This window comes from Gorilla gorilla, chromosome 1 (assembly GCF_029281585.2).
Source record: "Gorilla gorilla gorilla isolate KB3781 chromosome 1, NHGRI_mGorGor1-v2.1_pri, whole genome shotgun sequence".
In the NCBI taxonomy this organism is placed as follows: Eukaryota; Metazoa; Chordata; class Mammalia; order Primates; family Hominidae; genus Gorilla; species Gorilla gorilla.
This window is the reverse complement of record NC_073224.2, coordinates 36,682,475-36,694,862: the sequence shown is the minus strand read 5'-3', so window position 1 is coordinate 36,694,862 and position 12,388 is coordinate 36,682,475. Positions and strand designations below refer to the sequence as shown.

At 45.9% G+C, this 12,388-nt stretch overlaps 1 protein-coding gene across 5 annotated transcripts in view; it reads left to right on the top strand.

Moving 5' to 3' along the window:
• TLR5 (toll like receptor 5) overlaps positions 1–12,388 on the top strand; it is a 31,846-nt gene that overhangs the window by 11,333 nt on the left and 8,125 nt on the right. Inside the window, exon 5 of one of the 5 annotated variants that reach the window (XR_010135211.1) lies at positions 10,928–11,262. The exons of 3 other annotated variants lie outside the window; for them this stretch is intronic. The gene's annotated coding sequence lies outside the window, so the exon portion shown is untranslated. Of the gene's footprint in view, positions 1–7,724; positions 9,738–10,927; positions 11,263–12,388 lie in introns of those variants that run through there. One more of the 5 variants, XR_010135183.1, reaches the window with a different exon arrangement.

Sequence of the window (12,388 nt, the reverse complement as noted above, 5' to 3'; positions counted from 1 at the left end):
AAGCTCTGTTCAGATAAGGAAGAAGGAAACAACAAGCTCACTCTCAGAAGCAGATGGTGCAATGGTATAATACTAGCAGACAACCACTCCCTGGCAGGAGAGAAGTGATGGCCCAGGCAGGAGAGAAAGAAGCAAGCAAGTGACGTGGGGCTGTTCTGAATCTGCCCAAGTCCTTCTCAGACCGGCCCATCCAAGGAACCCAGAGAACTGGCAGAGGAGCCCTCTGCACCTGGCAGCCTTTTCTGCAGGGCCAGGAAGAGGGAAGGAGGCACCAGGCAGGATGTGAGCAAATTCATTCATTCAGCAGATATTTGCCAACATACTACATTCTAGGTGCTGGCAACACAGTGAGTCAAAGAGAACCAAACAATACCTGGCCTCTGGAACAAAATTCTGATTCACAAAAAGGGACACAGGTGGGCTTTTAAACCACAAACCAGTGAGCTTGACAGCAACTGTGGACAAATTTCTAGAAGAGGTTTAGTAGGTGGTCTGCAGCTCTGTGGAACGGTGCGGGGATCCCTGTATGTCAGCCTGTGTTTCTGAATGGCCAGTCACAGAGAACTCAGCTTGTTTCCATCCTGACAGGGTTACCCTTTTCTAGCAACTCTAGGAATTTGGCAGGGCATTTGATAGTCTCTCAGGGTACGCCCCAGCCCCCACCCATTGCTAGTGGAACAAAGACTGCACATAAAAGTGCACATAAAAGGGAAATTTAGGCTACACGTAATAGACATGCTTTGTATTATGGAATCATAAAGACCTAGAGAGGCAAACAGACCCTAATGAGACCACCGGGCATCAGTAAATAAATCAACCGTTCTGCCGTGCACAGAAACCTCGTGTGCTGATTCTGAGTCCTCTTTAGAGAACAGTAGTTAGTTGTCAGACGTTTACCCCGCTGTGTTAATCCCTGATGCTAATGACTGTTGCTGCTCAGGCGTGTGATGGCTCTGAGGAGAAACCTGGGTAGGAGCTCGCTTTCCATTTTGCCCGCATGAACGGACTGCCTGTTCCTGGCCGTGGAGTGCATTTTGCACTCACGTTTGCACGAGTGAGCTGCCCTCCCTCCCTGACCTTGTTAGCCTGAGTGTGAGCTGCCTGGGGCCCAGTCACACCTCCCTGACCCCAGCTTCCTCTCCCAGTGGCGCTGCTGGGTGCTGTTCCCGGGGACTGCGGCAGAGCCCTCGCGGGCCTGACACGGTGTCCGGCCGCACGGATGACCGGTAGAGGGCAGCAGCGCGCTCCGGGTCGGTCGGGAGCAGGGCCTTCCCAGTCCAGAAACCGCGGCAGGTCCGCTGCTGAGGGCCAGGGCCTGGTGGGCTAGGGGCAAGAGCAACCTGGTGAACGGGTGGGCTCACTCTGCAGGAAGAAGAGAAAGAGGAGACGTGAAGAAGTCGTGCTGACCACATGGCGTATTGGACACTGCACATTTATGTGGGCCCCAATGTGCCTGGGGGATGGTTTCTGCGACAGGAGCCCAGCCGTCAGGTGTAGACGTGCAGGAGGCTGGCAGATGGGCTAGAAAAGCAAGGAGGCTCAGCACTTGGAGGTGTCGAAAGAGGGTTTGAAGAGAAAGCCCGGAGTGCCTGGAATGGTGGGGAGGCATGAAGAGGCTGACACCATGAAAGGCAAGGACAGTTCAGGGGCACTTTCAAGGCCGTCAGGGAATGGTGCAGAGAAGTGAGCGCGCGCAACAGCTGGAGAGGGCAGTTGTGAGGAGGGTCGGAGAGAAGGCCCTCCTGTCACTGGTAGAGGGTCTTGACTGCAAGTTGTCCAGGTTCTTGGCGTTTTGAACAAAGATTTGGACAAAATACCCAGCAAAGCAAAAAGCAAAGAGGGTGCAAATGCAAAAAGCAACCAATCGGAGGCTAGGAAGAAGTTACAGTTATATTTCTATGCAAATGAAGACTCGACAGGCCATCAGTCTGATGGGTTGTGGACAGCAGTCATTCAGAGGCTGGAGTGAACTTACAAAGTTGCAAATGAAGACTCACCTGCAATCAGTCTGATTGGTTGCGGACAGCCAATTTGCCATCTGCCACACAGAAAAGGACAAAGGGAGTAGCGTCTGGTCCTTTTGTTACTTATGCATGGAAAGTTAGGTTTTTCCTTTCAATTTAGTTCTAGGAAGTTGGTGTGAAACAGACTTAGGTTCCCTGCCTCCAGACCCTATTCTACTGCCTCACTCCCACATTGTTCCATTGTCAGGAATAAACGACTCTGGGGGTAAGGTGGACCTCCAGATGACGATGAAGGTAGAAGGGGAGGAGAGGCTAAGAGGCTAACCTGCCACTGGGACCCAGGGCCAAGGCCCTTTGTGATTGAGGGGAAGTGACCACAGATCAGCAGATGATGACTAAGAGATGGGCTGGAGCAGGACTGTGGTCCGGTCCTGAACAACACATGCAGCCATGCCCAGAGACGCTAGGCTTAGAGGCTAACATGCAGTAGACAGCTGTGTGGCCTTAAGTTACTTAACTTCTCTGGGCTTCAGTTTCCTCATCCATAAAATGGTACCTACAGTAATGGTACCCAGTAATAGTACCTACAAAAGACTGGGAGGATGAGGGAAGGGAGGGAGCTCCCAGCTGTTTGGGGAGGAGCATACGAGCGAGGGTAACCCCCCATATGGTATTATAGGGATTTGCGTCTATTTCTGTCCTCCCTCCAGACTCTAGCCTCATGGTTCTCAGACATGGGTATGCATCAGAATGATCCAGATGCATTAAAAACACTGCCAGGTCCCAGCCCCAGAGCTTCTGATTCAGCGGGGCTGGGTTAAGGCCCAGTAATTTGCATTGCTCGCTAAGCCCAGGTGCTGCTGCTGCTGCTTGTTCCCGGACTGCACTGTGGGCACCACTGCTCTGGAGTCTGCAGAGCTCCAGCAGGGACTCCTGTTGAGGAGAGACGGGCATATAGTGGGACCCCAGGCCTAGGACGAGTAACTCTAGGACAAACAAAAATTCCAGATACAGTGCAAGAAGAGGTTGTGATGAATGAAAAAGCGATCACTCCAGCAGAGCTTTCAAGTCATGGTGGTTTATGAAGGGAGTTAGAATTGCACCTGGGGAGCAAGTGCTGAGGTTAATGGCAGTGCAATCCCCCGTCTGTTTTATTGGAACTGTTGTCAGAGGTAGAATGCTGGGCTGGAGAGACTGTGGCCCTAGCAATGTTTTGGACTTGACAATGCCCATTTGTTGGGCATGGTTCCGGTGGGATGCTGTATTATGCAGCTAGAGAATGTATTTGTCCTGGAGGAGTTCACTTTGTCCACTGCCCTCGAGCCTTTATCCAAGGCTAAACCCACATGCTGTACCTACTTTTGGAATTGGTCCAGGAATTTTATACCTGTGTGAATTTGGAGAAACTCTCTCAGACACCCATTTGGAAATGAATTAGTGTTTTTCTCAGACAGTGAGTCCTCCATGCTTGCTGTTCCAATGGCCCTCCAGGTTTGGGCCCAGCACCTGCCAGGAGAAGCATTCCCTCTGTAGCTTCCACCTGATCACAGCCAGCCCAAGCCCCGCTCAGAACCCCAGGCCTGCCAGCGAGCCTGTGACTGGAATTATCTGTTAGGGATCAAGCATTAACTTGACACAGGAGCAGTCCTGGCTCAGCTGGAGGCATCCGCATGCTGTGGTGCCCCAGGAGCAGAGGCACCCCCGAAATGCAGGCTATGTGTTTGCTGCAGAGACACCACGGCCCATAACTCCCCAAGCATAGGTGAGCAGCTCTGCTGTCCAGGCAATGAACTCAAGAAAGGGAACCAGCCCAGCTAATGGCTGGGATTAAAGCTAAATGAATTCAGCTCAAATGAAAGGGATACTGACCCTTCTCCCTCTGGCCTCATTAACTTAATTAACAGTGCTCGGCAGGAGTATTGAAGCCTGCATTGATTGTTCTGTTTCTGTTTTTCCCCCTCAAAGCCCTCGATACAAGTTAAATCAGCCTTAATAATAAAAACCCAATACTCAACAGCCCTCAGATTTTCTTACCAGCCCTTCTTCCTCTGAGAGAATCACTTGGTTTCTGAGTTGGAGGGGATCCATCAGACCAATACTTCTCAGAGCATGGCCTGAGACCACTAGCATCAGAGTAACTGGGATATGGCTATAAAATGCACTTTCCAGGCCTCAGAGGCCTGTGGAACTGGAATATTGAGAAGTCCAGTTTGGGTATTTGTAGTGGGGTTTGGGGGTTTAATTTAATTTTTTTAATTGTGGTAAAATAGACATATAATTTTCATTTTATAAAAAATGTCCATTTTAATAATTTTTAGGCATACGGTTCAGTGACATTAAGTACATTCACCACTGTTTGTCTCCAGAATGTTTTCATCATCCCAGACTGAAACTCTGCCCATTAAACGCTAACTCCCCATCCTCCCCTCCCAGCCCCTGGTAACTTCTGCTCTGCTTCCTGTCTCTTTGAATTTATCTATTCTAGATATCTTGTAAGTGGATTCATGCAATATTTGTTGTTTTGTGACTGGCTTATTTTACTCAGCATAATGTCTTCAAAGTTCATCCGTCTTGTACCGTGTGTCAGAATTCCATTCCTTTTTAAGGCCAAAAAATATCCCATTATATAGACAACAAATTTTGTTCATTTATTCATTCACTGGTGGACATTTGGGTTGTTTCCACCCTTTGACTATTGTGAGTGATACTGCTATGAATATTGGTGTGCAAATATCTGTTGAGCTTCTGCTTCCAGTTCTTTTGGGTGTACACCCAGAAGTGGAATTGCTGGGTCATGCGACAGTTAGTTCTGTGTTTCATTTTTTGAGTCACTACTGTTTTTAAGCAGCCCACGTGGTTCTAAGGTGCAGTCAGGGTTGCAGCCAGAAGACCAGGTGATCAGACTCTCTGCTGGTGGAGTCACCTGAAGACTCTGAACAACCCTGGATGCCCAAGCCACACTCCACACCAACTAAATTTGTATTTTTTTAAAGTCCTCTGGTGATTCCAGTGTGTAGCCAAGTTTGAGAACCATTGGTTTCCATCAGTGATTCTCAAATTTGAGTGTGTATAAAATTCACACAATGGCTAAGGATACAGATTCCTGAGAGAGCACACCACCACCCCCCCACCAACACCACAACCCCCACCGCCACCACCATCACCACCAACCACCGCCAATCCCAAAGAGGCTCATTTAATGCATCTGTGGTCAGTCTGGGCTTCCTGGGTCTGAAGACTTCCCAGGTGATTCTAGTGTGTAGCCAAGGCTGAGAGCTACTAATCTTGTTAAGTCTTTCAATGAAACATGAGAACACTGAGAGTGTGAGAGGTGACACACTCTGCCCAAGTCCCTGAGCTTGTTAGGGTCTGAGTCTGCACTCATTCCCAGGGCTGATTTTCAAGACAGTCCCACGGGTTCTCCATACTCTGCCTTGCAGGTGCAGGGGGTAGAATCCTATATAGAACCTGCATCTTTTCTACTCTTAATTTGAACTGTAATCCTTGAATTAGAGTATAGTCAGTGCTGCTATAATGCTTGTTTTGGAATGTAAATTTGTTTCTAACATGATTGATGTATTAGGGAACAATATTAATGTGTTAGGGAAGACTATTGATATGCTGGAGAATAATATTAACATTCAAGAATGTGAATTTCACATTTGCTTATGTGCAATTTCTTGCATGTAAAGGCAGAAAACTGCACCCAGCTGTGCCAAAACACAAAAGAATACACAAAATACACCTCCAATATTAGTCAGCTACCTCATTCTCCATGTGTGATTTGAGCCACATGCACCCACATCTGTTGCTGTAACTTCCTCTCTGATATCAAACAACCCTTCTTCCCCCATTCACAATAACTCACTGGCTGAGTGCGGTGGCTCAGGCCTGTAATCCTAGCAATTCTGAAGGCTGAGGCAGGTGGATCACCTGAGGTCAGAAGATCGAGACCAGCCTGTGCAACATGGTGAAAGGCTATCTCTACTAAAAATACAAAAATTAGCCAGGCATGGTGGTGCACACCTGTAATCCCAGCTACTCAGGAGGCTGAGGCAGGAGAATCACGTGAGCCTGGGAGGCAGAGGCTGCAGTGAGCTGGATTGCATTCCAGCCTGGGTGACAGATCGAGACTTCATCTCAAAAAATAAAAATAAAATAACTCACAAGCTGCAATCTTTCGGATGTCCACTTCCACAAGCAAACTGCAGGTCATTTTCAAAGTCAAGTGCTGTATTATGTATTTTTAAGAATTTAACTTGGCTAAAACTGTGCTACCTTAAGGGGGCTCCAATGCTTTCTTTTTCTTTTTCTTTTTCTTTTTTTTTAGACGGAGTCTTGCTCTTGTCGCCCAGGCTGCAGTGCAGTGGCATGATTTTGGCTCACTACAACCTTTGCCTCCTGGGCTCAAGGGTTTCTCCTGCTTCAGCCTCCCAAGTAGCTGGAATTACAGGTGCCCACCACCACACACAGCTAATTTTTGAATTTTTAATAGAGATAGGTTTCACCATGTTGTCCAGACTGGTCTCGAACTCCTGACCTCAGGTGATCCACCTGCCTCAGCCTCCCAAAGTGCTAGGATTACAGGCGTGAGCCACAGCGCCTGGCCCAATCCTTTCTTTATATGCCACTGTTAAGTTTTCAAGTGTGAAACACCCTAGCTCTATTTTTCCCATGAGCCTTGTGGTTTTTATTGTGTGATTTTGCATAGTGTAATGACTTGTAAAAAGGAATGTATGTCACCTGATAGAAGAACTAACTGTAGATGTAATTATACACATTGCTTTTTAGCATCCTTTTAACAATGATTGAGCAGCTCACTGCCCCCTTGAGAATTTTAGTTCCTGTCCCTCCCTTTCCTCCCTCTATAACCACTAGATGGCGTCCTCCTCCGCTGGGGTCGGGCGCCTTTGCAGCGGCAACCTCAACAGCGTGGACGCCGTTCTTGAACTCTCGTCTCACTGAGGTTTGATCGGGTCTGGAACAACTTCACAGCCTGGTTCTCCTCTTTAGATTGGATTTCCCCAATCCCAGTGCTCATTCAAGATTTACTTCCGCCCACTTTAGCTCTGGCTTCTTTTTGGATGGTACTTCCTCCCAGGCTATCTGCAGGAACTGCCTCGCTGCACACACCTCTGCTCACCTGCTCACCTGGTTCCTCTGCTCACCTGTCCTGCCATTTAACCCACAGAGATCTACTTCAGAGACAAAAATCTCGTTATTTCATGCCTTTCCGTACTTCATAAAGAAATCGGTCTGCGTGATATCTTTGTAATACGACATAAGCCCAGATAATGTTCTTTCACATCCATTTGTTCAGCTGGCCTTATCCACCTTACTTACTTTCATTTTAGCTTCCCTATTATGTACTTGAAAATTCAGTATCCTGGAACATATTTCGTTTGGGACTGTCTTTCACTTATCTTTACCACAAATTCAAGGTCACCTAGTTTGGTGGCATGTTTGGGAACCGGCATTGAGTAATCCATAAAAACAAAGAATTTAAACTAAAAAATGTAACTGTTCTTCAGAGCTGGCATTCTCACTCCCATGTCTGCAGGGATTTCTCCGGTTTCATGAGATGAGAATTTCCTTCTTGTGTTTGGATAAAATACCAGCTGCAAAACTGTCAGCAACTTGGGGTCCAAGTTTGTTCTTTCCTGCAAATACTGGTAGTTCAATATTGGAACATATTTATATCTTAGAGTCACTTAAAATCCTCATTTCTGAAATCAAATTTTCTATTCTCTTTTCTTCTAGAATAGAGATCAGCAAACTACGGTCTGTGTTTGGACTGCAAAACCTAAAATATTTACCCTCTGGCCCTTTAGAGAAAACGTTTTCTGTCTCCTGTTCTAGAGCCTAAAGTGTGATTGTTTAACAGAAACTAAGGGTCCTCAATGTGACATGGAGATGGACAGGCCTCAGGAAGTCAGCAAATCCTCTGAAACTGGGTTCAAAATTTGGTTTGTGATGCAAATGTGCATTTTTGTAGGAAAAAGGATCAAAGCTATCATCAGAGTCTCAAATGGGTCCAAGACTTCAAAAGGTCTAAAAACATGTTGCTACTTATGGGCAGTGTGACTGAGCATGAGAGCCCACCATAACATCCTAGGTGTGAGCAATGAAGCCAACATGCTTACATGCCTTGTTAGGGCACTTCAGAATCTACTTCATACTATAAGATGTGGAAAAGGTTATGTGGAACCCAATACAAATATGGTCTTTCCATTACCATTTATTTTCCTCCTTGGGTGGCAAGGCCTGTTCTCCCCCACTATTCTTGTCTCATCTGAAGTACATCTTCAGACTCTTCACCCCAGGTACCACTGAGTAAGGGCTCATGCTTCCTACCACACACCCTTATCTCTGCCTCCCAGGATTATATCAGCTTCTAGAATCACAGCCTTCCAATTGCACGCCAGGAACCCTGGAGCTGGATTTAGGGCCCATTGCAATAACTGCCTCTCATCTCATCCATTGTGACATCTGTCCCTCTCTTCATAGATTCTATTCTGCCCTTTTTAGGTTGGTTTATCATCATGATGCATATTTGATATTATTGAACACTGTGGGGTGTCAATGCTAAATGTGTAATTGAGGATGGCAGGGACAGAGCAGAGCACCTCCCATGGCACCTGAAAAAGCCTGTCCCAAACCTTGGAGGTAGGAGGGATGGTGCTTGCCTTTAGGAGTTTCTTCTGAACTGTAACACCCTCATCTGCCCTGATTGGTTTCTATTTTCTTTCAATAATTCTTCATTTTATCAATTGAGATCACTTTGAACTTTTATCCCATTTTCCAAAATGCAGCCTCCTGCCTGTGTGTGTCATCTATAAATACAAGGTCATTAGCTCTGAGGCCCATTTGAAACCACAAGAAATTCGCTGAGACAGAAAGTGGCTACTTTGTTTGCATTACTCAATCTCATCACCTACAAAAGAAACAAACACTGGCCAGGCACATGCCTGTAATCCCAGCAGTTTGGGAGGCCGAGGTGGGCTGATTGCTTGAGCCCAGAAGTTCGAGACCATTCTGGGCAATATGGCAAAACCCTGTCTCTACAAAAAAAGTACAAAAATTAGCTAGCATGGTGGTATGCACCTGTGGTCCCAGCTATTCAGGAGGCTGAGGTAGGAGGATCACTTGAGCCCAGGAAATTGAGGCTGCAGTGAGCTGTAATCGCACCACTGCACTCCAGCCCGGACAGCAGAGTGAGACCCTGTCTCAAAACAAAACAATCACAAACTATGTAGGTGGAAAGAACACATAGGATTTGCAGAATTCCTGGCTTTAGTCATCAGAGTGCCTGTAAGGAATGTGGAAAAAGACCTGGAAGCTTTACCTCTCGGCACTGCAGCACTGTCAGACCCAGGCCTCTGTTTTATAACAAATATTTGAAATGACCTCTTTATTGTTTTGAAATGACATTCATAGATGTAACATAATCCACCTACATACATAATTTTATAGAAATCAATATACTGTCCTAACTTGGATATAAAAAAGAAATAAAAGGGGAAGTAATTTATAATGAGTTGGTACATGTCTCAATGTGTGAATGCTTGTGTGCAACTAGAAGATGAAATGAGTTAAACAGTCACACCTACTTATAAAGAAGATGCTTGGATTTAGGAGAAGTAAGATAATATTCAACTGACACTTCTTAAACAAATTTTTTCCAAGGCAGGGTCTTGCTCTGTTGCCCAGGCTGGAGTGCAGTGGCACAAACACAGCTCACTGCAGCCTCAAACTCCCAGGCTTAAGCTATCCTCTCACATCAGCCTCCCGAGTAGTTGGGACTACAGGTATGCACCACCATGCCCAGCCAATTTTTGCATTTTTTTGTAGATACGGGTTTTTACCATATTGCCCAGGCTGGTCTTAAACTTCTGGGATCAAGTGATCTACCTGCCTTGGCCTCCCCAAGTGCTGGGATTACTGGAGTGAACCTCCACACCCTGCCTCTTCTCAAACTTTTTTATTACACTTGACATTTTGAAATGAGGACTAAGTAAATTTGCTCACACATAAATGCTATCACCATATGATGCAGATGGGCACTGTTTGTGACATTGTTTGATTCTCCACAGAGGCACTGGCCATCATGAAGTGATTTTCTGAAATGGTGAATAACACTGTCAATAAAAAAAAGTCAAACTCTGTAAAATATTTTGAGAGTTTATTCCAAGCCAAATGTGAGGACCACGACCTGTGACACAGCCCCAGGAGGTCCTGAGAACATGTGCCTAAGGTGTTCGGGCTACAGCTTGGTTTTGTATATTGTAGGGAGACACGAGACATCAATCAGTCTATGTGGGGTATGCATTGGTTTGTCCGAAAGGTAGGACAACTCAAAGCCTGGGGCTTCCGGGTCATAGGTGAATTAAAAGACTTTCTGATTGGCAATTCGCTGAAAGAATCAAGTTTTTATCTAAAGGCCTGGAATCAAGGGGTTGTGAAGAAAGGTTCTTATGCAGATGAAGCCTCCAGGTAGCAGGCTTTAGAGAGAATAGATGGTAAATGTCTCTTTCATGAGAACTAAAAAGGTGCCAGACTCTTAATTAAATCCCTCCTGGATCAGGAAAAGACCTGGAAAGGGAAGGGGATTCTCTACAGAATATAGATTTTCCCACAAGAGACAACTGTGCTGTGCCCTCTCAAAATATGTCAAAGAAATGTTCTATTTTGGGATAAAATATTTAAATTTCTTTCAGGTCCTGCTATCTGTTGTGTTGATATCTTTTTATTTTATTTTATTTTATTTTATATTTTATTTTATTTTATTTTATTTTATTTTATTTTATTTTTGAGACAGTCTCACTCTGTTGCCAAGGCTGGAGTGCAGTGGCATGATCTCAGCTTACTGCAACCTCTGCCTCCTGGGTTCAAGTGATTCTCATGCTTCAACCTCCCAAGTACAGATGCCACCACCCCGCCCGGCTAATTTTTTGTATTTTTAGTAGAGACGGGGTTCCACCATATCAGCCAACCTGGTCTTGAACTCCTGACCTCAGATGATCTGCCCACCTTGGCCTCCCAAAGTGCTGGGATTACAGGTATGAGCCACTGTGTCAGGCCTGTTGTGTTGGTATCTTATTGCTACAAAGAGTCTGTTCTATCAGTCTGAAGATCTCTGTTTTAATGTTAACACTGGCCAGTTGTGCCTGAATTCCAAAGGGAGGAGGGTATAATGAGGCGTGTCTGACCCTCTCACCTTTCCCATCATGGCCTGAACTAGTTTTTCAGGTTTTTTTTTGGAATGCGCTTGGCCAAGAGAGGGGTGCATCAGTCAGTTGGGGAGCTTAGAATTTTATTTTTGGTTTATAACACTTTATTAAGGTCCAAACTAAACAAGGTAGTCTTTCCTAGATTGACACAGTAGTTGCATTCCTGAAAAATTCAGTATATATCAAAACAGTGCAAAAACTATTTTGTTAGCATGTAACACAAAATTAGGTTCTGAGGTAATTTTGAGCAAGTTTTTGACCCTTGGGGACTTTGGGCAGGACATCCTACAGCTGTGTGGATGCTGGCTGATTCTGCATGGTACGGGACTGTCATGCATGTGTCAACCAAAAATTAAATTCTAAGGCCCCACAACCATCTGAATGGACTTTCTTTCTCTTCTTTTTCATTTCTTTTCTTTTGAGATGGAGTCTCTCTCTGTCACCCAGGCTGGAGTGCAATGGCACAAGCTCAGCTCACTGCAACCTCTGCCTCCTGGGTTCAAGCAATTCTCCTGCCTGAGCCTCCTGAGTAGCTAGGATTTCAGACACGTGCCACCACACCTGGCTAATTTTTGTATTTTTAGTAGAGATGGGGTTTCACCATGTTGGCCAGGCTCGTCTCAAACCCCTGACCTCAGGTGATCCGCCTGCCTCAGCCTCCCAAAGTGCTGGGGTTACAGGCGTGAGCCACCGTGCCCGGCCCATCTGAATGGACTTCCTTCTAGGTCAGGGCACTCTAAAATTTAACCTAAAAGTCTGGTTTAGGCCATGATGGGAAGTGGAGGCTGAAAATGCCTCATTATACCCGTCAGCATTAACATCAACACAGACCTTATGTCTGATGAGAGGCATTTATATTATATTCTCTGTAGCCTGCTACCTGGAGGCTTCATCTGCATGATCAAACTTTGGACTCCACAACCTCTTATCACAACCCAGACATTATTCCCTATTGATAACTCTTTTTTTTTTTTTTTTTTTTTGAGATGGAGTCTTGCTCTGTCACCCAGGCTGGAGTGCAATGGCACAAGCTCAGCTCACTGCAGTCTCTGACTCCTGGGTTCAAGCAATTCTCCTTCCTCAGCCTCCTGAGTAGCTGGGATTTCAGGCACGCGCCACCATGCCTGGCTAATTTTTGTATTTTTAGTAGAGATGGGGTTTCGCCATGTTGGCCAGGCTGGTCTCCAACCCCTG